This window comes from Passer domesticus, chromosome 2, assembly GCF_036417665.1.
Source record: "Passer domesticus isolate bPasDom1 chromosome 2, bPasDom1.hap1, whole genome shotgun sequence".
Lineage (NCBI taxonomy): Eukaryota > Metazoa > Chordata > Aves > Passeriformes > Passeridae > Passer > Passer domesticus.
Window position 1 is genome coordinate 115,953,351 of NC_087475.1, and position 24,519 is coordinate 115,977,869.

Genomic DNA, 24,519 nt, shown 5'->3' on the forward strand with positions numbered 1-24,519 from the left:
TTTTGGCTGGGGCAGAGTTAATTTTCTCCACAGAGGCTGGTGTGGGGCTGTGTTTTGGGTTTATGCTGAACACAGAGAAGATAATATAGAGATGTTTTTGTTATTGCTGAGCGAGGCTTGCACAGAGCCAAGGCCTTTTCTGCTTTTCATACTGCCATGCAGTTTGCTTCACAAATATACATGTGTGCCTGTTCATCTGCCTATTTTTTAGTGCACTCATAATGCCCACTACAGATGGTATTTTGTTCCCATGGATGGCGTGATGGTTCCGTCAGAATTTTTGACAGAAGCCAGCCCGAAGGTTGTCTAGCCAACCACTCAGCCCACACGCTGAGAGATAAGTCCACCAAATAGATCCCTTTGCTGTCTGGGTTTTTCAAATTCCCAGCAAAACATCTGAAAAAAAAAAAAAAAAAGACAGAATGAAACCTTCCTGCCAATTGCATTAGGTAGCCAAAGGATCACTCCATTAAGGTAAGCTTCTGGCCTGAGCATGGATCATTCTGGCTTATGCTGAGCCATCCAGAAAAACAGAACATGCACAGTAAGTGGCTGTGGATATTTATTTTACTTCTATAGCTCCCCTCCAGGTCATTATTTTATGTAATCATATAGTTTTAGTGAGTATGGAGCTTTTAGGATATAGAGGTCTTCATTACATGTTTTCTGTGGAAGCCATAGCAACAATAAAGATTTTTTTTTAATTTATTTTAAGGAAAATTTGATAAAATGTATTTTCTATTTAATTCAAGGGAGCAATTCTAGAGGGATGAGGTTAAAACAGGCTAAGGCATCCTAAGATATTTAAAACTGACTTTTATTAGAGCATAAAAGCACACTTTTATTGGTTTACTGCAGAATTTACAACTACAGTTAAGAATATTACCTTACAGTATATTTCAAAGAATTCTCTTTTCTGTAACATACTAGCTACCTTAGCTGGTAAAAAGTTTTTCTGGTATATGTACATTACTTTATTGACTTGCACTTTGCTCCGTGATAGATTTATTCCCTTAAGTGACACCGAAAGTAATAAATATAAGACTTCAGATGAAAAACACTTTTATTGGCACACTGGAGAGAGAAAGTAAAAGCAGTGCATAAAAGCTTGGTACAAGCAGTCTGCATTTGTGAAATGAGGCCAAATGAATGAGGAAAACCAGTTAAAATGGAGATTAGGCATACTGTTCTTTTTCCAAGAGTTTAAAAAAAAAAAAGAAACACTAAAGGCCTAGTTGTGAATTTTTTACTGAAGTACATGCAGTAGTATATTTTATTGTCTTATGGAAAATTGAGGGGTTTTCCCGATTCCAAAAATATCCCACTGCACTCCTTGCCACAGTTCCTTACTACTGTGGGTACTGCTCAGAAGTGGGCTGTGGAGATGAAATTCACTGTCACAGTTCATCATGCTGTGTAGGAGGGCTGGAAAAAAAAATGCAACACATTTCTGTTGCAGTTAGGTCAGTTCAGGTTACTAGCACAGAGACAGAGGTCCGGTCTTTTGTGCACAGCAAGAAGCTCAAGAGCTGCTTTGCCATGAGGAGGTGCCAGTTCTTTTCACATCCCATAAGAAATGCACTCACAATGCAGATAACTATTCATTAGTAGCCCAAAAAAGGTGATAGCAGTTATAAAATCTTATTTCTGATGCTGGGAGCCCTGAGGTGATGCTGTATGAGAAGGATCTATGGTCAGGGCACAGATGGCAGTGCAGAACCCAGCCACAGTGAGGTTCTCCAGCTCAAAGATCCCTGGAATTCTGACCGAGCCTTAGTCAAAATACATATTTCTCAATCAGTGACAACAGTCAGGACTGGAATATGGACTTAGTTTTGAAGAGTCCCTTGGACATGCAGTTTAATACTCTCATTAATAAAGCTGCAGTTCCTGAACAGGTGCACACAATAATCCAGGGAACAAGACAATATACATTTACTCAATATTGATGCACATTGACTGCAGGTACATCTGCAAACTGTAACTGACTGTACAGATATTGACTGGATAGCTGTCACATGACATCCACAACACAGAGGCACTCATCTAGATTAACCATTATGGGGATCACAGAGTCCTATTATATTCTTCCAGGCTAAGCACTGCAGTTTGAGCTTTCTTGCTGAAATCTGAAATAAAGGCAAGTTACTGTGCATAGACAAGAAGATTGGAAGGTTTTTGGAAAACTGAATTGCCAATTAAGTTAATATTATTATAATAATAATGTTACAGTTTTACATGTCTAGCCATTAGTTATTTAGAAAAATTAATCTCAAATTCTATTTTATCTGGGAATATTTATTTGAATGATACCTGTATTATTTATCAAATCCATTAATTGTCTTCAATTTTATGTTTTAAACTTAATTGCTCTCTCCATACCTTACATGCTGTGCTTATTTAACTCCTGCCTTCCCTCACAGTTTAAGTCTGCTGTGCAAGCCTGCTGAAGCCTGAAGAGGAGGGTTGTGGTAGAGATCAACCTGCAGCCTGGAGAGGTCCATGATAGAGGAGAGATCCACCTGCAGCCCATGAGGAGCCCTCACTGGAGCAGGTGGATGCACAAAGGAGGCTGTGACTCCCATGGGAAGCCCACTCTGGAGCAGGTTTGTTGGCAGGACTTGTGACTCCAAGTGCTCCACACTGGAGCACTTCATGAGGAGCTGGAGCCCATGGGAAGGACTTCAGCTGGAGAAGTTCATGGAGGACTGTCTTCCATGGGAGGGACTCAGCACTGGAACAGGGAAAGAGTGTGAGGAATCCTCCCCCTGTGGAGGAAGCAGCAGCAGAGACAGCCCATGATGAACTGACAACTGGCCTCATTCCCCATCGCCCTGTGCCACTGTGGGAGGAGGAGGGAGAGAAAATTGGGAGAGAAGCTGAGTCTGTGAAGAAGGCAGGGGGTAAGAGAAAGGTGGATTTTTAAGATTTCTTTTTATTTCTAATTACCCTACTCTTATTTGGTTAGTAATAAATTAAACTGATTTCCCCAAGTTGAGTCTGTTTTGCCCATGACATTAATTAGTGAGTGATCTCTTCCTGTCCTTTATCTACACCCAAAACTTATTCTGTTCTTATTCTCTCTCCTGTGCAGTTGATAAGGGGAGTAATAGAATGGCTTTGGTGGGTACCTAGCAGCCAGACAAGGTCCAGCCACCACAGTCAGTGAAAGGTTTCAGATGGAAAAACAGCTTTTGGCAAGCCAATATGCCCTGGCCAAGATGGATAGACAAACAACTTCTAGGGGCCAATATAGACTCAACATTCCTGGTGTACAGTTCTCTGCACTTCTGCTTCTGTTCTTCTTGTCATTCATCTTCCAGCAGCCAGGCATGTGACCCTAGGGCGATGGTCAAGAAGGAAGTGTAGATCTTCTGCGACAATAAACTTTTGGAATCGAATGCAAACGGTCCTGGTGTTTAACAGAATGATAAAAATTAGTATATTCAAAACTCATTTTCTTTCTTTAAGGAGATCAAACCAGATCAATTCAGTAACAATACATAAATATCTTGTCCCTTTTAAAATTTACTTAGCAAAGGCAGTAATTCACATAATTCTTTATCCTGGTTTTAAGGATGGGAGAATTTTGTTAATTTGAAATTTCGCTGACCACCCAGAAGGGTGCCATCTCAGGTCATCTGAAATAAAGGTGCTTGCAGTGTTTTTTACTGTGAAATTTTGGCTGCATAAATTTATTAATGTCATTTTTTTTTTCTACATGGTTAATTAGACCATGACATATTTCTTGCTTTAGCAAGGTAGTTTCTAGGTTTCATATCAGTCTGTTTTCAAGCTCATTTAGGTATCTCTGCTACCATAAAACTTGTACTATGCACACATTGTTGAATAGACCTAACAGAATCTAAGAATCCCGATTAAATAAATAGTAGAAATTCTTTCTACACATTCCAGCAACAAACCAATTGCATTTATTTTATTATTTTAACTTTTTTTGATGGTCTTCAAAACTGCAAAGAACTGGCAGCGTTGAACTGGGAGCACCCCTGTCAATCAGTCAATATGATCTGGTGATAATCTCATGTAACTCTTCCCATAGCCTTGCAAATCAGCCCGATCTGCTCATGCACATTATGTATTTGCAGTGATACAGCTAATACTTTTTTTTAACTGAAAGTAGTGAAGTGATGAAAACCATCAACTGTCATTGGTGATGGCAATTTTCTATTAGTGGATGATGCTTATTTAGGTAAGAAACATTGAAATAGGAGATTTCTCTCTCACTAGTTATTTCATTAGCTTGTAATCCTGAGTTAGAGAGAATAGTGAATATAAGATATTTTTGTCTTGTGAATAAGATATTTTATCACCGTTTGAATTGTGCTGTTCAGCTATTTCTCATTAAAATCACGCAGATTTGATGTTCCAAGTTGCTCTGTGGCTGAGATGACACAACCAAACATCCCGGCACTCAGAAGAATTCTTTTCTTATTGAATCTTTTGTAAACTCCCTGTCTAGCCTAAACCACTCTGTCAGCATCAGTGGGAGGGTAAAGTTCATTATTACTGAAGCAGTGTAGCTCTCTAACAGTACCTCTCCTTTAGAAGGTCCTGGCTCATGAGAAGATCATAATCACAATATGGCCTAGGTTGGAAGGAACATTAAAGATTATTTCATTCCACCCCCCTGCCATGGGCAGAGACACCTTCCTAGACCAGGCTGCTCAGAGCAGTGTCACACTTTGAACACTTATAAGGATGGGTCATCCCTCACAGTATTTTTTTTTTCTAATATCTATTCCCTGTAACATTAAGTAAATAACCTTTCCAGATGGGAATACATTCAGAGAACCTTTTCAGTTTTAACACCTCTGAGCACATCTGTATTTCCATTATTCCTGCTTGATTTTCCTCCCACAGCTTTGTCATTACTTGTGGTCTATCCAAACATACGTTCATAATTCTGATGGACATGTAATGCTGACTGCTATATATAGTTATGGGAATAGGACATGCAGGAGAATTGTAGCCAGAGTCAGCAGTTAACATATCTGCAATGAGGAAGGCAGGAATTTATGTTTATGGAATTGGAATTCAGCTTTGCAGGTGCCAACCCATAGAAGTTCTCTGAAACTTCATGGCCAACAGCCACAGAAATTAAATATCTGCTGAATAGGGTGTTAAATTAGCAGGGCTGCTGAAGCAGGCTTGCTGATACAACGTTGTCATATTTTAGTGTCAGAACTGTTTTGTGCATGTTTCTGACAAAAAAAAAAAAAGATTAATTTCACATGACAGATCTCTTGTTCAGAGAGCGGGGCGATTAAGCTGTTAATACAGTTTTCTATTATTCCTATACAAGTATTCAAAGAGTATTTCTTTAAATACAGCTCGACGTTGTGTGGCAAAGGTTGAGGCACCTGTGCAGCAGTGAATGAAGGCTATCTAAATATGAATGACTAATTATCAGGGAACAGGAAAACACTAGTTTTCTTTCATGACTGAGATGGCTTCATCCTATTCAGAATAATCTGTTGGGAAAATAATTAGCATAAAGAAGATAGAGTTTTGATAAATAACTTTGATGTTCATAATTATAGTAATTTTTTGTATAATTTCTTTCCTTTATGCTCATGTTTTATTTCATTTTTTTTCTTTCAGTCATAAAAGCTGATATTAAATTTTTAAAGCAAACCTATATCACTGTAGACAGACTCCTTAGGAAAGACTCTTATCTTTGTATGATAACAGTGGACTTAGCACAAATTTGCTGTTGGAATTTCTTTCCATTTCTCTGAATTCGTCTTCCCTACCATAATAAATCACACTGATTAATGTGTCAGGAAGGATGTAGTATTATTAAATTTAACAACTCATTAAAGGAAACCTTTTTCACTTTGTATAATATTTTATATTTTTAACTTTATTCTAGACAAAAATTCAACCTGTGAAGTGTTGAGCAGAGTGGAAATACTTGGATCATTGCGCCATCTAACAATTTCCTAACTTAGCTCCAGATTCTGAAGGAATAGTGACTCTTAGAGGGCTCTGGAGGTTGCCAGCTTGAACAGTGCTTGTTGCTGTGCTTGGGGATGTAAAAAGATTCTTATCCAGCTTTCTTTAAGACTCTATAAAACATCTCAGTGTTCTGAGAAATATATTTCTTACACAACATTTCTTTATATAAAAATGAAAAAAAATCACTTTAGACATTAGTAATGCTTTTCAGATTATTTAAAGACGACTCTATAGAATAATTGCTACATCTCTTCTCTCATTTGCTCTCTAAGGAATTAACCAGTGGGTGCTCCTAGTAGCTAATTTGGTGTTAAATTGCTCATATTGTTCTTGCTATCATAGACCAGAACTAAGCAGTTATTTCTCTCCTTTTTCATTTATTCCAGTGTTTGTGTGCACGTTTTTTAGTAGGAATGCTAGAAATTTGGGTTTCTTGCTCTCTGAAACCCTGCTTAAAAACACCATGTTGTTGTGAATGATATTTTAATGTTTTTTTTTCTCCACAAACTCTATTATTTAAAAAAGTCTATCAGCTTTCTCATGGCAGGTGTAGTTCAATTCTCTCCTTGACTACTCACAGCTCAGCAATTGGGGAGATACCTAATTTATGGCCAGCTATGCTACAAGAAAAAGATGCATGAAACACAGGAGTGGCAGAGGATGAATTGTTGCATGCATCCCATTGAAATCCAGGGAGACTTTAGTGCAATGAAATGGTTGTTGTGCAGCTGTGAAACAGCAGTGAGTGAAGTCAGGGATACCTTGACCATCATGGAATCATCCAAAGGTGATGACAGAACTGGTCAAGGTCCTTGCAAAGCCACTGCCGTATTTGAAAGGATATGGAAATCACAGGGACACCTCTGATGAATGGAGGAAGGTAAATGTCACATTCATTTCAAAAAATGGCCAAGTAATCCATGCAGGGAACTGCAGGCTGGTCAGCTGCCCTTCAGTCCCATGAAGGAATCTACTTTGGAGTGTATTTTACTGTATGTAGAGCAGAATGTGGTGATGGGGACAATACTGCATTTACGAAGGGTAAATCATGCCTAACCGGTCTGATTGCCTTCTGAGGTGAAACACCTTGGTCTGTGAATCAAGGAGGAGTAGCAGATATAGAACCATAAAATGGCCTGGCTTGGAAGGGACTTTAAAGATCACTTAGTTCCAGTCTCCCTGCCATTGGCAGGGATACCTTGCACCAGACCAGGTTGCTCAGAGCCCCATCCAGTCTGGCCTTGAACACTTCCAGGAATGGGGCATCCACAGCTGCTCTGGGAAACCTGTGCCAGGGCTTCACCACCCTCACATGGAAGAATTGCTTCCTAAAATCTAATCTAAACCTACTTTCTGTCAGTTTGAAGCCATTTTCCTTGTCATGTCTCTCCAGACCCTTGTAAATAGTTTCTCTCCATCCTCCTTGTTGGTTCCCTTGGAACCTGGAAGGTCACAATTAGATCAGCCCAAAGCCTTCCCTTCTCCAGGCTGAACAATCCCAACTCAGCCTTTCCTCATAGGAGAGGTGCTCAACTAAATACCATTTACCTTGACTTTATCAAAGCTTTTTGACACTTTCCACTGACACATTTGTCTTCAAATCACAGTTTTATGGCCCAGATGGTCATCCAAAACAGGCTTGATGGTTCAGCTGAGAGAGTGATGCCGTTATTCCTATCCTAATCATAGGCTACTAACAAGTGGAATACTGATGAGGGTTATCCTGGGATCTGTCCTGTTTGATCTGTACCTGCAGCCTGAGGACAGGAGGACAGTGGTGCAGGCTGTCCAGAGAGACCTCACAGACCCCATCCTTGAGGTTTTCAAGACCACCTGGACAAAGCTCTGAGCCACCTGTATGACCTTGTACCTGACACTTCTTTGAGTAGAAGGATCAGCAACAGATCTCCAGATGTCCTTTCCAAACTGTGAACTTAAATAAGAGGTTTGAGATGACCAGTGACAGGAAATCACTGGCTGAAAGATCTGCTAATAGGTGGATTCCATTAAACTCTCCTTTTCTGTGATCTTGATTTGGTCTTATTAATGTCAAATTGCAAATGTTTCTATAATATGGCAGAAATAACAGAAATAAATAACAGAAAGAATAGAAAGACATGTGGAAAATGCACTGATAGTCTCAAGAAGTTGATTTGATTACAGTTCTTTTTTTTCCCCTGATTACTTTGTGCTTTAGACATCATGGGTTAAAGAAAAAAGAAAACATGTATTTGGCTCCTTGAAGCCAATTTCTTTAACCCTGTACAGTTTGCATTTCAGAAACACACACATATTTTCCTGCACATCAAAGTAAAAGGAATGGCTGCTAATCACCATCACCAGAAGCCTGTGGTAAAAATTAATATCATTCAAATAAAATTGATGGCCTTAATAATTGAACACATTTCTTTCTTTTTGTTTTTTTTTTTTATTTTATTTTCATTCTATTTAAGTCCAGTTGCTACTAGTAGTATGCAGTGCCTTCCTAATGACTTGCTACTACCCACTCTGTCTTTCCACTTTGCAGACTTCTTAATAATTGTTTGTGTCCTTTAAAATAAGAATATTCCTCCATTTCTATAAAAAAAAACAGAAAACTGTTTCTTGAGGTGTAGTTGCTCAGAATAATTTTCCTGAACATTGAGTTCCAGTTTGGTATTTTTGATGTGTTTGAGACCTCTGTACAGGAATGCTTTGATAGCGCAGCTGTTTCCTAGTAGTTCCAGATTCTGGACCATGGGGATAAAGTGAAAAGTCTGGAGAGCATCATCAGGGAAGGGTCTGTTTAGCAAGCAAGAAGTAATAAGAGGAGTCCACACATGTTTTCCTGAAAATTATTTCCCAGTTTTATTTGTGTTTGTGATTGGATGAAATAGAAAAATAAAGCAGATTTTATCTGATTACAATTTGAGCAATTGCAATTGATGATTCAATATTTTTTGTTAGGAAAATTAGTAAGAAATCATGAGCCAGACTGCTGTGAAATTCAAAATGATGAATTTATTTTTTTGACATGAGTGCCAAAGAAATGCCATGAAAGGAGTGAAGATTAAAAATTCTGCTTGTTTTCATCAGTTGTGATGAAGAATGTAAATGTATAATAAAATAACCTTAGGGTAAAGTAGAGGCGTATTCAAAGCATCCAATTAGTGAGTCTGGCAATGATATTAAAGAAATAATGATGAGACAAAATGTTTGAAATTTTGGCTAAGTGATAGAAATGAGACAATTAGAAACTGGTGTGGCAAAGCGATTCAAGCCTTCACCAAAAGCTCTTTTACCAGTGATGAGAATGTGTTTTACTGCTATTCTCAAGTTAGTGTAGCCCATGGCCTTCAACAACAGTATCAAGAGCTGCCACATATCTGGGGCCAGCGTGCAGGCACACAGTGCTGTGCTTGTCAGGAAATCCACAGGCAGAAAAAGGACCTGCCGTGTCTCTGGTCATTCCATTTGTCAGATTCTTTACCCTCTCTCAGTATCCTAGCACTTCATTCTCCTACATAATTCCTACTTCTTCCCTTGTGTTGTTTCCATATCCATGTGTCCGTTTTTTGTCTCCTTCTCTCTGCATATAAATCTCCAATTCACCTAAGACACTTACACAAACACTGATTTAACACCTCATTTGTCCATGGTCCTGATCCTCATATTTTAACATTTCTCCATCAAAATTACTTGTTATTCAATTCCTTCTCCACATCTGCATCCTGCCATGATGCTAATTTTCACCAGTAACAGCTTGACATTTAAAATAAAAGCATTATAATCCTTTTACCCATATTGTTCAATTTTATTATTGCCTGGATTTTTGAGCATGTATTTTATACACACTTTTTAAATGTTATTGTGTATGCAATTTCTCTCAAATTATTTTGATACTCCAAGATGCCTATGGTCTTCTATCTGAAAAAAAAAAATTAAGAAATAAGAAGGTTAATAATGTGACTAGTTGTGGGAATTTGATCCTGGCTGGACATCAGGTGCCCACTAAAGCCACTCTATCACTCCCCTTTTCAACTGGACAGAGGAGTGAAAAATACAGCAAAGGGCTCATGGGTCAAGCTAAGGACAGGGAGTGCCACTCACCAGTTACTAACAGGAGCAAAACAGACCTAACTTGGGGAAAATAGTTTTATTTTTATCAATCAGATCATAGTAGGATCATAAGGAGTAAACTCAACTCTTAAAAACCCCTTCCAAGCAGCCCTACACCCTTTTTAAGTTTAACTTTTTCCTGATTCTCCACCTCTTCCACCTGCACACCACAGGGGGATGAGGAATGGGGGCTGTGGTCAGTTCATCTCATGTTATCTCTGATGTTACTTCAAATATTCTTTGGCCAGGCAGAAAAAAAAATTATGTGCATATTATTTGCCAGTACAAACTCCAGCACATGATTCTGGAACAGATGATTCTGGAATAAAGAGAGTGAGTTTAAAGCAAAGCACCATTGCAGACGTAAACACGCACAGGCAGGAGAGACCCTGTCCTTGATGAGAAGATTCTGAGGGGATTATCACGAGTGTTCTGCAATTATCCATGCTGAATTTTTGATATATTAAACCTCTGCACAATATAACCAATGCTTTAGTCTTACAGTGAGCCATTATTTGTTCAGATAGAAAAAGATAAGAGATTATTCTGCCAAGAGTATGAATGAAGATAATTTGTCATGGTAAAACATCATTGATGCTGGATCCTTAATATATCTGCTCTGAAAAAAATGGGTTTGAATTATCAAAAAAAGCCACTGTATCTGATCATTATGATAAAACTGAGTGAACTCTTCCCTTAAAAGCAGCAATATTTTTCAGTCTAAACAGCCTCCAAAAACCCACTCCATTTTGCTGTGTTTATCTCAGACTACTGTCATAGCCTGAATGCCATTCCTGCTTGGTTATTTGTACTGGTGGATGTCTTTTTTCCTCCATGAGTGTCCTTTCTCTGAGAGAACCTCAGAAAGCTTATGTTTGAAACTTAGGGAGGTTCATTTAGGTAAATCCCTTTTCTATTATTGTATATGTATATTCTGTTTGATTCAGAGTAAGATACCCTATTCAAGTTGTACCATGAGTCAAATTTGTGTTGCTCTAACTTGAACAATCCATTAATAACATCAGCCAGGCAAAACTAGTGGTGTGAACTCCAAACTTGTATTATACACTTTGCCTCAGAAAATCTCTTGAGACACTATTGCAGTGACTTGTCCCCAAGCAGAGACAGCAAAAGCACTCAAAGATGCATTTCAGATTAGAATTTGACTCTACAGAGAATCATAACTATCATTCAAAGAAATCCTGAATACCATGTTATCAAACTAAATTCATGATTTACTGTTTGTCTCTCTTCCCTGATACAAAACAAGGAATCTATTGATTTTTTCCAGGCAAATTTTTATTGTGGTGCAAGGCATCAAAATTGCTATTAACTATAATATTGTATGGGCAGTGAAATAGTCAGTGCTATTAGTTAATGTGCAAGCAAATATCGACCAGCAATTCTGAACAATAAATATAATGATATGAGACATGAGTGTTTGTTCAGCATTTATTCTTACAATCCAACTGAAGAAAATCTCAGAGTTGGAATCTAGCTACCATTAAAAATTATGCAGTGGTTTCTATTCATCTAGGTTTGTAAAAACTGGCTGTGTTCCAAAGGTCTGATGACTTTATCTTTAGAAGAAAATCAATGGTATGTAAATAGCTATTGAATTGTCCTAGATTAAGCAAAGCAGCACAAAGATTTAAACAAAAGGAGGGGTTTTAAGTCAAAGAACAAATAACAGCTTGCTACTGTTTCCCTTGGATGCAGCCAATGTTTGTATTAGCAGGGATTTTTTTGTTTTATTAGGGAAAAGTAATGGGATGCTGAGTGGCAGGCACATCTAACAGTGTAGTTACCAGGAGCCTCATGACAGGAGGAAAAATGTTTTAATTTTTTCATGTGAGAACACTTCTACAGCAATCTCTCTGCCTTGCCTCAGTGCAACACTCTGACACAAAGTCTCTCCTGGTGCCCCTTTGGCTTCTGTAGAGCTGCATTCCCCAGAATTCACAGAATTCACAGACCCCAGAATTCACAGATCTTGAGATCTTCAGATCCCCAGAATTCACAGAATTAACAGACCTTGTCTTGGGAAGGCTGCACTTCTCAGGCTGCACTCCACTGATGTCACAAAGATGAATGCAGTTTGCTACCCAATAAATATGATTTTGTACCTGCCCTGGGCTGAGCTAACTTTAACAGGTGTCTCATGACCAAGTCAATGGGAATGGTTTGCAAGGAAAAAATAAGGTTTAAATTCACAATACAGAAAATAAATTAATATTTCTCAGACCAAATTATCGTATAGCTGGTGAATATTTAATACTAGAGAAACTGTTTATTTTGTGAGTTCTTTTCATGATTGAGTAATGCCCCTTTTCAGATTTGAATATTGAAATTAGAGAGATTGCTGCTGGAGACCTGCAGAAAAGTGAGAAATATTTCCTATCTATTTTGTGTAGGGCAGGATGTGGTGAAATGAAACAGAAGAGTAGCTGACCTCTTTATTGACAACCAAATGATTTTTTCTGTTAACATTAGCTTATACCACTAAAAGATGAAAGATTTATTATTGAATTACTAGGAAACACAAAGAATACAATTAAGATCTGAATCTGTGGCTGCATGTTTTTAATTCTTCATCACAGGCAGGTCTTTCATAAATCACTCATCTTTTATGAAATACATTATGAGAATATGCGTAATGTTCATTTTCTCAAAAAGGAATTAGAAGGAAGTAAATTATTTCAGTAGACTATATTATTTTAAAACACTGTTTTCCCTCAGTTTTGTCAGTACAGAATAGCTGCCCTTCATTTTTTTTTTTAATTAATAATATTACATTGTCACCCAGGAAGTGTCTTACACTTTTCCCTTCTGGGAGATATCCCAGGGGTGATTCCCAGGGGTGTCTGGACTGCCCTGGGCCTGAAAGGGGCTGAACTGGGTTCCCAGAGTGCTCTTGCCCAGCTCCTCCTCCGGGAATGCTGCCAGGGAAGGGATGGCAGCCCCAGGCAGCCCCGGGCAACACTGGGGGACTGCAGGGCAGCTTTCACTCCTTCCCTGGGAGCAGGGGGTAGGGAGAAAGCTGTGGAATGAAGTGGAATGAGACATGAGATTTAGGACACCACCACAGGCAAGGGGTCAGTACTAGGAAGGTTTTTGTACATCTAACAACTTTGACTGTATTATTAATACGGGGTTTTTTGCATTAAATAATTTGGAGTATTTGTCTGTGAAAATGCTAATTGGACAAGCATACTACATGCTGTCTATTCCCATAACAGTATTTAGAGTGTAAGAGTATTTACCACAGTCCCTCAGTTTAGAGACAAATTTAGGAGAAGACACTCTGGAATGAGCTGTCTCCTCTAAAAGGGTTCCCACAATCCCTTTCTACCATCATGAAATAAATACTAGTGCAAGTGGGGAAAAAAAAAAACCCACAACAGTTTATTAACAAACAGAATGCCCACAAGGCATGGCAAAAAAAAGTAAATAAATGCTAGATATGAAGCTGTCAGACCTTGTCCCCATACCCAAAGTGGAACAAAAACCCAAGATGCCAGGGAAAATATCCCAGCTCACGCCATGCCATAGAGGATGGTGGGGACTTCTCTCTCAGGAAAACAAACAGGAGTTTCACACAGCAGTTTGAGCAGACAGATGAAAACCTCTGGCACTGACCTCCTCTCCACCAGCAGATGAAGCAGGTGGGCTTGGTGTGCTCTCTGTCCTGGGCTCAGCTTTCCCGAGGTTTGGGGCCAGGATGGAGCAGCTTCTCTGGCCTGGTGGTCCTTACCAGCCTCTCTCCTGCAGGTCACATTTTCTCTCTCTGGTCCTGGACTAAACAATCTGTCCAGCTCACCTCAAGATTGCCCAAGGGTTGCTGCTGCAGCTTCTCCAAGGCCAGGGGAAGAAAAACCTTCTCACCTGGGCTAACAAAACCAAGCTAGCCAAGCCAAACCCAGACCACACTGCCCCCAGACATGTGGGGAGTGAGGCTTTGGAAAAAAAACACCAACAAGGCCAAGGCTCATCCCTGCTCTGGACCCACCTCAAAGATACAGCAACCATTTTGGGGCATAAAGCAGAGGATCAGGGAATACACTTTCACCATAAAGCACCCCAAGCTATACAGACAAGCCATACAATCCAATTTATGTTAGATGCTAATTATTATAATTAAAAATTAATTTGTTTAAAGAATTGCACCGGAAAGTGCACAAGTGATTAACTTTTCCTCTTGTATGATGAATAGTTAAAGCAACCTTGTCCCTCAGTTAATTTGTGCATTAAGGACTCTTCAGACATAATTTGCTGCCTGCTCTCATTTCTTGTGAATTGCAGCAAGCCATATTTCTGTTCAGCATCTCAAACACCTGATTTTCCCACTGACTGCAGGGCAATATCCTTACAAAATGCTTGAAAAACAAGAAAACATCTACATAACTTACCGCCCAAGGCACAGAAACGGTGACTTAACAGTGGTTTTTGGAGCGGAGAGTTAAACCTCAGCATTGCAAGGCTCAGGGTTCAGGTACCTACTGACAGTAACAGCAAAGCTTATCCATAATTCTACTCATTCCCAAAAATATGAGTGACCATAACACTGCTTTCGGTTTGCTGGTTGCTCAGAAGAACTCACAGTCTGGAATTGTATGTGATCATTTACAAACTCAAGATCTGTCTTCAGGACCTCAGATGTGATGGTTCATGTCCAAAAATTCATGGGGCTCTGGGCAGCAGGGTTTTGTAGGTAATGCTCTACAGAGGTGCAAAAACATCTTGCATGCACAGAAATGTTAAATTATTGTTGATAAGAAATCTCAGTATCCTCACTGACAAGATCAGTGGTGGTTGTACAAGACTTCACAGCTGACAGAGGCCAACTCCACAGCTCCCATGGCCGCTCTTCTGTTTTCCACCATTTCTCTCTCCCAATGGCACCAAAAGGAGTGGATGTTTTCCCTCTCTTCCCCCTCACAGTGTGAGGTGCTCTGGCAGGGAAGAAAGCAGATTCCATGGGAATCACTGTCTCTTTAGCACCACCAAAGACTGTGTCCCAGAGAAACATCTGCAAGATAAAGGGTATCAAAGGTGATTTTTTTACACGGCTCACAAGAAGATGGTACATTAGGAGAAAGTATTAGCTAATAAAATACTGCTTCTCTTTTGGCTTGAAAGCTTTAAAGCTGGAACTTAAAAGTGGAACAGATGGCAGCACTATCAACGTAATGTAAGATAAGGAATGTTGGCTCGTACTGGAATATTACTGACCTGCTTCATACTATTTATGCACTTGGAGACTTTTTTATTTTTAATAACTTGATTCTCTTTATCAGGCAAGAATTACGCACTGTTGTTGTCTGGAAGTCATCTGGAAACTATTCAAATATTGTAAAGGTCAAATTAAATGACTGTCCTTATTTCCAGAGTGATATACTTCAAACCATAAGATCCCTACACAGCTGAAGCAATTATGAACTTTTTTCTACAGACAGAGTAGATTTTTGATAAAGAATTAGTGGGAGAGTTTTCTAAAAACAGGTGAAAGCAAGCTGAGAAAGTTGGGAAAATCCAGTCACTGCAGACATGGATTCATTTACTTTCTCTTCTTGGTTTCAGTATTCATCACTCAAGCAGCCACGAATAAAAGCCAGGCATCCAAATTTTGGAGGATTTCAGAGTTTGCTAGACCTGGAAGCCACCATTTTTTTAAAAACCAGAATTACTATTGTGTATCTGAAACAGTGGAGCACATGGACTAGTAATAACTAGATGTAAAATATTAGACTGAAGACACAGTCCTACTTGACCTCTAGTTAATACACATTGCCAAAATATTGTCTGAATTGTAATTGTTAAGTTTGGGTTTTCTAATTAACCCATCTTCTTCATAGTGATTGATGGAGGACTGTAAGATCTTTAAATTTTGACAAGTAAATCAAATATCTTTGCTACAGAATCCAATCCAGAGTCTAAACCTATTAGCTTCTTAGGATATCTCGCCAGTAGGAAATTATTTAATCTATTTATTTTAATTCTTCTGCCTGTAGGACATCTCTCTATGTCTTGGAAATAACATTTGACAAGGACTTCAAGATTATATTGTTAAGATTATAATAATAATTAGATCCATTTGCAACATTTCCTAGTCATATTACAATACAACAGTACTGTAGAAAGAACTATTCAGTGATTGGAAGAAAGAGTCTGCTGCTGTCTTGTGGACATTGCAGATTCTCAGGTGGTGTAAATCAACATTGCTTCCAAGAGTTAACACTTGGCTTCTATGCTTTAAGCGTACTTTGTTCACAAGGTTATTTCAGATGGTATTTTTTTTCCCTGGCAATTAACAGTTTTTCCAGTTGCAGGTTTTCTTCCTTCCATCTTGCTTTCATTGAAAGTGAAATGAAGGAGGGTTTTTTTTTTTGCTTCAGCATTAGTTTGGTGACTTGATAAATGATGCTTAGTTAGCATAAATTTTACTCACAAGAGGAAAGGCCTTTTTAATTATGTTGTTGTCCCAGGATAAATAGTATAGCTCTTTCATAAGTAGTCGTGATTTTTAATTTCTTAGGGAAAGTAATAGGAGTTAGACATTATTTCCAGTTATTTCCATATATATTGATGTGGGCACTGTGTTAAAATATCCTATCTGGCATTTGACTAGTAGGTTTTGCTTTGTGTTTATACATCCAAAGTGAAATCTTCCACAAGAAGTAGTAATTCCAATCACTCAACTTTGCTTCCCTGTGTCCGAACTAAACTCACAGTCAAACTTCTCTCCCTCTAAACCTTTTCTGTTCATAACTTTTCTGTTGACAGATCTGTTATTAGCTGTTAGTCTCCTGTGCAAATATCATGTTTCTCGTCTCTCACACAGTTCATAGGTCTTTCCAGCTTTTACCCTGCTTACAATTCCACTTAGGTATTTTGTGAAGCAGGTACACCTGTTCCCTATATTCCTTCCGTCCTGAAGATCATTTATGTCTTTTTTCATTCTTTCTAAAGAGCCACCTGTTCTCCAAGGTGATGTGGTGGCTGTTTTGCTCCACTCCTCCATTCTGCATTGATTTCTGCATCATTTGCTTCACAGTACCTGAATTTCTCTGCCACATTCATTCCCCTTCTCAGTCATGCTGATCTACTCTTTGCTCAATCAGGTGAGTCTTTTCTCCTTTATTCAGGAAAAATCTTCAGTGATGAGCAATATTTGACCTAACATCAGAGGTCTTAAAGACCTTTTTTTTTTTTTTCCCCACAGGTGGTTTTAATTTAACACTAATCCCCTGTACGTTTCTACAGTATCAGGCTTCCAAAATTATTAACTGAGCCTACCTAACAAACAAGTCGTGTTATTGACTGAAAAAAACAGTATGTGACATGACAGCCACAACAGCATATTAATACAGATTAATTGTGTAGACTGCAGAAAATACAATTTCTTAAATGCAGGAGGTGAGATTTGCTTCTGCATATTTGCTGTGCATGGGATCATTCACATGGTTTTTGCTTTAGCCATGGTCTGAGCCTGGGAAGATGTGCAGAAGCCACACAACAGGATGTACCTGCTCATTGGGATGGAGTGTGGGTAAAACTCTGTCCCATACAGTGCAAATCCTGCTTGGATAAGGGTGATTTTGACTCTGAAATGGATTTCCACACGAACAGCAGAATGTTTCAAGCATGGCTGGTGCTCTTTTTACATACTGAAGCTTTGCAGTAAACTCTAGAGGGTAATGTCAATGTCAAGAGCAGGTTGCAAGAATATATTATAAATGAAAGTGTTAACTGGGTTTGGCATAGAAGCTTTCATTCTCTCCAATGGAACAGTAGTTACTTCATCCAGAACTGTGTAAGATATCAGTACTTGAAGACTGAGAAGATGTTTGCTGCTCTTTTTGGCAGTGTTTAGTGCAGAAATGGGGCCATTTCTGGAGCACTATCATGTGCAGCATCATCAGCCTCCCTGTGGATCAGACAAGAACCAAGATGTAAAGGTTGCTAAGGCACACTTTCAAGCTGATGGAATATTCTGGATAGCTTAACGTGCCAAAGTAAACAATATGTGTAACAAAAATATAATGAACTCCAACTGGCCCCAAAGGACTTTTAAGTGCTTTTAATTTTCAGGCAGTTTCTTTCAACTGTTGGCCTCTGAAACACATTGTTTGCTGCTCCAAATAAGGATTTGCCTCAGTTAATGACAAACTCTTTTCATTTACTAAGTTGTCATGAGATAATCATCCTGGTTCTTTGACCTCTTATGTGAAAGACAATTTCTGACACTGTAACAAATCCATTTATTGCTTTGTGTTTGTAAAATTTTAGTTATAGGACAAAATCTGTAAATTTAGACAAGCTGTAGGTTAAATCTGAGTTCCTCATCCTCATGGATGCAAAAAACTGATGGATTGTTACTCTCTTTTTCTGTTTTCCCCTTTTTGTTGTTTTGGTTTAGTTTTTTGCCTGTGTGATTTGCAAGCTGTAAAAATCATCACCATTTAAGTGTACACACTTGTTGTGCAATTTTGTTACTCGGCTTCTTCAGAAGTTGACTGTCAATGCTCTTTGGTGCCTGGTGTTTATGAAGTAGAGGCCAGGTCACTTTGCTAATTATTAGGGATAAGCAAGCGCAGCCGGACAGACAATATGCAATACAGTATTAATAATGAAGCTTATTAAAAAATTCGTAATAAATTATGTGAATTTGAACAAGTTTCCTAGTATTAAACAGCCTTTCTAATGAGTGTATAGCAATAACACATGGTGTAAGACCAGAACTATTTCCTGACCATGTTTTTCTCTCATTTAATCCCTGACAGTCCATGGGAAAGGTGCTGCCTGGAGTGACTACTAAACTGACTCATTTTTATACACATTTCTCAGCTTGCAGCTTGCCTGCAATGTCCCTAAGACTTCTAATATGTCTTTTGTCTTCTTTCTTCAGGGAAAAATGCTGGAAATGTCATCCATCTACCCTTACGGATGCGAGAGCAAGGTCGTTGGATTCACAGAGCAAGATGATGATGTGTGTTTTGAGTCTCGTGAGATGCTTGTCATGTTAAAATACACTTAGCAAAATGCCTCACACTGAACAAGAGAAAAAGAAAGCTGCTTTCTTTGGACAGCAGATATGACCTGGATGCAGAACCTTTGCACTGTGTTCTCTGTCTCCCTTTTTCCTCTTGCACTGGCTGTGTTGGTGGGTGGGCAGTTAAGAGCATGCCAAAACAGCCACTGTGATGCCATTTTCCACCATTTCCAGCTATTCTTAAGTAGTTTCCTAGAACTGGCTGAGCAGAGATCAATAAAGCTTCTTTAAGAGTAAGCCCAGGTTTCTATTGGCATTTCTGTCTAAGAAATTGTAAAGAAATGGAAAAGAAGCTTTAATAACCCAGGTACCTAAAAACAAACAAAAAGTCTTGGAAACAGAGACATGACAGCATAGTTTAGTTTGTTGCATTTTTTCTTCCCAGTTAATGCAAGGAGGAGGGGAGGTGCGTATTGGAAGGAATCCAGAAGAAGGATGATTGATGTCTTCTGTAGGGCAGGTGTGTGATGGAGCCAGACACTTTGGTTCCTGCATCGTACAGCCTGAGAAGACTGTGCTTGTCCTTCCCATGACTGTCCATCTAGCATTCCCTTCTAATGGAAACCTGAGTAGTGAGGTCCCCTTGCCTTATAAATGACATTGCACCTTTGTAAACACTTCCAGTTACAGAGATCCAGGCAGTATCTTCTTAATTACAGGCAGTGGCCCTGTTCCTCCACTGTTCTTCAGCCTGTGAGTGCACTTGAAGAAGTTTTCACAGGTGTTTGGGTCAAAAAACACGGTCAGGGCATTTGTGTCCCATGTGGCATTAAAGATCAAGGTTCACTTCCTAGCAATATGAAATACTTTCACTGAATGCAATTCCTATTACTGCATTCACAAAATCTTTGATGATGGCAGATATCTTAGATATTGCCCTCTGTATTAATGTTTTGGTCTTTTGTGATTCCTACCATGTTTGTGGAAGGGAAAGAAATTACAGGACTGGGATAAATGGCACCTTGTGTCTCTATCTGCATTTCCCATTCCTTCTTTCCTACTGATGTAAAGAAGCTCATCTTGAGTGCCCAAGCCACTCTCTTCAGTTTGACAAATTGCAAAGTGAATGAACATGTTAGCTAAAGCAAAGGTGTTGAAGTTTGTAATTTAAAATCTATCTCCTTCACACAATCTGGTTGAACACAGTGAGACCTAGGAGACAGAAAGGAAATTTTGTCTGTGCTTGACTTTGGGAGAACTTTTTCACTGAAGAGTTTTATTACACATAATTTATTTAATTATTTCTCAAAGCCTGGTTAACCTCCTAACTACAATTTTTAGTGAACCTGATTAGCAACATCGTTAAGGTCACCTGGTAACAGCATTGCTATGGTAACAATGCTGTTTATAAGAGGGGGAAGCTGGTCTGCAGGGGAATGGGGGAAGAAGCAGAAGATTCATACAAAGGAAATCAGGGCTTTCCACCAGCAATTGTGTGATCTCATGAAGAGAAGTGTCTGTCTGAGGATTTGGAAGGGAGTATAGTCACTGTGCCTTTTATTGAGGAATCTTTCAGGTGTCACAGGACTGCTATCTCCTGTAAGAGGGATACAGAAGATTGTATCTTCCATTAATTGTGTCTAGTTAAACAATCAGTATAAGTAAGGGTACTGATAAAATAGAGCATTTCTATTTCCTAAGCAAGAATATCCTAAGGCACACTCAAATGAAACACCTTGCCTGTCCTCAGTTGTGCATTGCAGATGGGCTATTTCTGTGGGAAAGAGCAGCATAAAGCAAAATATGATACTACAAACAAATGATGGGAAAAATAGTAATGGGAAATTGAACTTTTCATTCACCTTATGAGTAAAAGCATATTTACACAATGGGACACCTGGTATTCTGCCAGAGTGAATTAGCAAATCAGTATTGGTGGAACTTGAGAGAAAGACTAGGAAACTGCATGTTTTATTTGCATTCTGCCAAAGGTGATTAGAATAGCATGTCCTATGCTAATGACTTAAGCAGAAACAGAATATATTCTTTAAAAAGAGAACAAATTCTTGACTTCCTAACTGAATAGGTTCTATGAGCTCTAGCATAAATAGGAAAAATACCCATATTGTTTAATTTTACACCATTTATTTAGTGTTTTCAGGGAATCTTCTCATGAAAGAGTTACAAAAATTTCTGCGTCCTTTTTTTCATGAATGTTTCTGCTGATTCCCACAAGTCCTAGTTTCACTGTCTTTCAGCAGAGATAGGGATAAGAATCCCATGCACTGAAGAAGAGGCTGGCAATTTGACAGAAATTAAAATGACAGGCGGTGGGATCATTTCCATCCTCCAGCAGAGCCAGAAGCAATGTGGATCAGTAGAGGAGTGAGCCATAGGTGCTCAGTCCATCCAAGACCACAGCAATATGGCAGGATGCTTAGGGAAGCATGTGCCTCTGGATAGAATCAGTCTGCAATAGAATATTGTCCCTGTCCCATTTGGGGACAGGGACAACTAATAGGTTTTCTGAACACTTCTTTGCTCAGTACAGATGTCCCTATAAATCTTTGGAAGCACAAAGCCCACTGCCCTCTTTTTCAGCTCTTCAGCTTAGTAAAGCTGAACTTTAATTACAAATTTAAAGACATCTTTAGAAACATTATGGTGTTCATATATGATGAGTTCACTTGGCTTTATGCTTGATAACAGATAACATCTGAGTTTGGAAACCAAGGACTAGATTTTTAGTCTCATTGTACTATTATAGAATCTTTGCTTTTTAGCTTTTGAACATGTGAAAACAGTACAGCTATGGGATGAATTAATCAAACACTGGCCAAGCTTTACACTTTAAAGTAAAAGTATGGTTATTAAAAACAATTCAAGTAACACATTGGCCAAAGCTTTATTTAAACATGGCAGATCCTTTCAGATTTCATGGAGTCTTGCAATCAACTCATTCCAAGGTATTTATTAGTATTAATTTTTAGTCCTTATCTATTTTGATACCTCAATTTTATTTACAATTGAAGTAGATATTTTTTTACATATAAGCCATGAATTAATCCGAATATGTTTTTGCAGTGGTCTAAAGTATTGTCAGTATTTTTCAGATGTGTTTATTGCTATGTTTCGGTTTGAAAGCAGAATGCAAGATAGTAATTCATTTTAGTCTAGCAAAGAAAATTGAAGGAACCCTGCTCATTTAATTCTTCTCTGAGTGGCCCACAGAACTGACATTCTCTGTATAAATAATTTCACAGCACAAGAAAAAGAGGCTTCATCTGCAATTTTTCATAGAAGTTCTCTGTGGATTATTTTGCTGATAATTTATTTGAAAAGCATCTATGTAAGGTAAAGATGAGCTAGTACTCCTACAATTGTAATTTCAACTTTTTGCCTGGCAGATATTTCTACTCATCTAGCCTTTTTATCAACCACTTAAACCATCTAGACCACATGCTAATCTATTGCCTCTTCCCCCAAGCAAGATCCTGCCTTTCTTCTTCTTTTAATCACACCTCATCCACAAGCCCATCACATCCATTCAACAGCATTATGTAGCTCAGAGTGGCTTTCTACATAATAGGGAGGGGAACTCTTCTTAAAATTTCAGTAATCCTACTCAAATAATCCATGAGATTTAAATTATATCCCTGCATTTATCTTGAGTTTCATTTGTACTCTTGGAACACTAATGACTTAGTTTTTTGCTAATCTCTGAATAAACAATAGATTCAATTTCAAATTGTAGTATTTTTATGTGGTAGCAACTCTTGTTTTAATATACAAGTATAAATCTGGATTAATAACAAAAGTAGCATTATTTTACTTTTGTGTCTTATTTCACTGAAATCTCTCTAAAAATCCACTGAGGAACCCAGGTATCATTCATAGTCCTGTTCTTTATGAAGGAATAAAAAGTCACTCTATTTTAGCAGTAAATTATTGCACTTCTGTGATAAAATAGATTAAAAGCCATCATGCAGAAATGAAGGTCAAAATTCAAGGTTCATACATGTAGATTATTCATAAATCCATAAAAAGGATCTTTTCCAAATTGAGATGAGGGAGGGAGAAGCTGAGTCACAGAAAGATGAAAAAGTAGCCCACAGTTGCCTCACAAGGCAAAAGGCAAGCAGAGCATCAAATACAAAATTAGGCAATATCCTGGGCTCTGTTGAGTAGCTACTCCACTCATCTCTGCACTCCTGAGTGGGAGTCTGAAAGATCTAAAGAATATGTAAATGAAACTTTTGGTCAAAACCATCCAGAATTTAATTCCACTGTTTTTACCTTGTCAAAACTGCTCTACAATTTAGATGTCTCTAAGTCTATGCACTGCTAGTGAATCTACTTGCTCCTGCTAGACACCTTTGTCCAAAGAACAAGGTCAGCTTTAGTCCTTAACGCTACTGGGAGGGCTGTTTGTTTGCTCTAGGACAATAACATGTATATAATTATTAGAAAAATCAGAAAAGTCAGGTGTGTGTAAGCTGAAAACTTCAGCCTGATTCCTGTGTCTGGAGTTGTCCTAAAGTTACCTGTGATCAGCAGCTGAATAATTTGTGAGTGCTTTATGAGTACTAAAGCTAGATTAAATTAATTTTTCAGAATCATTGATTATCATTTTTAGGTAAAGGAGTAGAGTTTATCAGCAATGAAGAAATGTGAGATGTCAAGGTAATGCTAATAGGACTGAACCAAAACATCTTTCAGATAAAATGAAGTTCCATAAGATGGATCACAGCCACAAGGAAAAGGAAGGTAACAACCTTATTTCAGAACAGAGGTGCTCAGGTCCAGTCTGTGATTCTCCTAACTGGTCCATCCCATTTCAGAGACTTGTTCCACAGAGGGATAAGTTAAGGAGAATGCACAGAATGTGTTGCAAAGTTAATTGCTTAGGAAAGCTTTGTTTATTTACAAGTTGCAAGATAAAATAGCAAGAGAAGAGGTCACAGCTCAGACAGCTCTTGAGGGGTACACAAGAAATTGCTTTCCACATCATTTGTCTCTTACTGATGGGGCTGAAAGAATGGTCTCATTTCCTGCCCATATGGGAAAAGAACTTGAACAAATGTACAGCTTATTACCATTGCTTTACAGGCAGTTTTAGAGGCAGTTAGGAAAACTTCTGTTTTCACATCAGTGTGTGACTTTGTCAAGGACCAGGCTGTCCAGAGAGCTGAAGTGCCACACAAAGTGTATGTAGCTGAAAGAGATACAAGAGGATTTATTTCCCCCACATATCCTTGCTTCAAAGTCTCCATGCTCACTTGAATAGAGGCAGTATACTTCAGAATAGTTTAAAACTTTTGAACTCCAGAACTCAAAAGAAAAAGCTGGTACATTCCTGACATGGTCATTTATGTGAGTCCATATTCCATATAAAATGTGTGAACATTAACTCTTTCTCTATGGTCTTTCACTACATGCTCCCCTTACCT

At 38.5% G+C, this 24,519-nt stretch overlaps 1 long non-coding RNA gene across 2 annotated transcripts; it reads left to right on the forward strand.

Moving 5' to 3' along the window:
• Positions 1 to 328: 328 nt before the first annotated feature.
• LOC135295617 (uncharacterized) lies at positions 329 to 21,389 on the forward strand. 2 transcript variants are annotated; one of them, XR_010357746.1, is made up of 3 exons: positions 329 to 474; positions 2,430 to 2,606; positions 18,986 to 21,389. It is a non-coding gene; the product is annotated as an uncharacterized LOC135295617 (long non-coding RNA). The 2 variants fall into 2 exon arrangements; XR_010357745.1 differs by having other exon boundaries at positions 455 to 544.
• Positions 21,390 to 24,519: the final 3,130 nt, after the last annotated feature.